The following is a 2,320-nucleotide window of genomic DNA, read 5'->3' as shown; positions in this document are numbered from 1 at the left end:
CCGCCAAAGTCCTGCTCCGGCAGAGTCACGCACCCTGCGGCCAAATCTAGCTGTGAGCGGGCCGCCGCGCCCCTCCGCAGCCGCGAGGTGCCCCGAGACGCGGGGCGCGGACCCGCCGGCCCGGCGCGCCTCGGCGGGCCAGATCCCCCGCGGCCGGGCGGCCGGGCGGGCTTCGCACCGGGTCTACTGCTAGCAGGGCGTATAGGTACAATCCAGAAAAAAATCGGATTATGCATCTGCTGTTAATCCCAGAAACTTCAGAAACTTGATTCATTTGCCCCAATGTTGATGGCAGCATTAGTGATGCCTTTAAGTATTACCACTAAAAGCAAAAGGACATTTTACATCACTCTGTGTTACAGCTAATGGCTTAGGCTGGATATGTCCACCCATATATTTGCCAAAGCTTTTCCTTAACTTGATAACTAAGAGCTTGAATTTCTCTAGTAGGAATAGAAAATGTTACGCTTCTATTTAATCCTTATGCAAAAGTATTCACACTTTTTTTTCATTTTGAGTCCTTCAGCATTGTTCATTGATCCTGAAAAACCTCTATAGGATTTGATTACTTGATTGCATAGAAATCATGAGGTACAATATTTATGGCTCTACAGTTTACTTTTTTGCTGATGTCCCATTGACAGGAATGGCACAAGGATCTGAGTACATGCAGCAATTAGCAGATTCTAGCCTTAGTCACTGAGGGTATCACTGAAAATTAAAAAAAAAGAAAAGAGGGCATTGTAGTCCACACAGCATGGGAATTGTTTTCACATTCTCAGTTCTGTTTCTCATGAAGGAGTGCACAACATTTTACCCATTTCTTCTTATTGCTGAAAATTATACATTTATAACTGCAGAAGTGAACTGTTGCACAAGTATCTCAGCTGTTCATTAGAATAATATGTGGGAGGCTATATTCCAACAAATGTAAGGGATGCTGTAACTTTCAATTTTATAAAAAAAATCTTAGGTTTTTTTTTTAAGACCAATTACTTAAAGTTTATTTGAAAATAAGATCAAAGTTGAGACAAATGACACTATTTACATCTAGACATTTTTCAATGCAGGATGCAGCACTGCAGCTGGTATTCATGAATTTCACCAACGTTTCCTCAGGAGCTAGACTGTGCACCAGTAATGGTATCATGGATAGTCACATATCAATAAAGGTAAAAAGTACACAGTCAGTCCCTTCTACACCCTCATTTTTTATCAGAACCCTACTGTACCCAATCTGCCTCACAAATTAGATCTGTCACCCTACCCTGTCTTGGGGTAGTGCCAGTTGTCTTAGTCCTTGACTTTCATGATTATCAGGTGCTTAGTACCACATTCCCATTAAATAATTCTGCAGAAATTACATTTGCTAGTTTCTGCAAGCTGGTTTTTGTATCTTGATTTTCAGGCAAATAAGCTATTTGCCCTTAGCTTAATGATGGCACTCGCTGGTGTTTCTTGGAGAAGATACATAATCACACTTGGTCCTAGTGAATCTGTATCAAGCTATGACATCTGTATGATCACACAGTGACACTACATACTCATATATTCAAACACCAGAGTACCTAATGTGAATATATATTCTTTGGGCCAGAGAGAGAGAGAAAGCAAGAGCAAGCATGTAGCTTTAGGGAAGAAGCATAAAGGGATATCCTGAAATTCAATGCTTGGTCCAAGGACAGTTTTTGTATTTCACGTTATGTAGCCCCTGTGGAAAGCACAGAAAGTCTCTGGAGCATAAATACTATAATCAGTAAACCACAAAGTCAATCATTCTTGCATTCTTTCCTTCCCAATGATAGGACTTCACTGAGAGGCAGAGAGGAAACCACTAAGCCATTCTTGCTGATACCCTGGTAGTTAAAACAGTCTTGGGAAATGGGAGTTTGGGCTTTATCCACAGGGATTCTGCTTCCTGGACAAATGCTTTAATCACTAGACTGTTATCCAAAAGACAATGCAAGCTCTTCAAGCAATCAGTGAACAGGACCTCTAACTCCAAAAGAGACTTACCTGCTGAAGGTGCCAAGCAGGTATGGGCACCTGTCCTCCCATTGGGGTGCTGCTCACAAGTTTTCCACTGGCTCATTCAGGAAATTTTTTTATTAGATTGCTGGAATTCATGAATGCCATTATAAGGCACTTTTTGCACTGTGTTTTGGACCTGGACATGTAGCTTGGGGTTGAAGATTTTTATGAGTCAGCCTATCATTCCAAATGAAATTTGTGGGCAAATCGAAAATGGAATCTAAGGTGCCTGAGTCCTCAGGCTATTGTAGCAAACAACTGGACGTATCTCTTCCCTCTGGCCCGCTAG

The sequence above is a fragment of the Apteryx rowi genome, unplaced genomic scaffold (assembly GCF_003343035.1).
Source record: "Apteryx rowi isolate R43461 unplaced genomic scaffold, aptRow1 scaffold_299, whole genome shotgun sequence".
In the NCBI taxonomy this organism is placed as follows: Eukaryota; Metazoa; Chordata; class Aves; order Apterygiformes; family Apterygidae; genus Apteryx; species Apteryx rowi.
The sequence above is the reverse complement of the archived record's forward strand: the minus strand, read 5'-3'. Positions refer to the sequence as shown.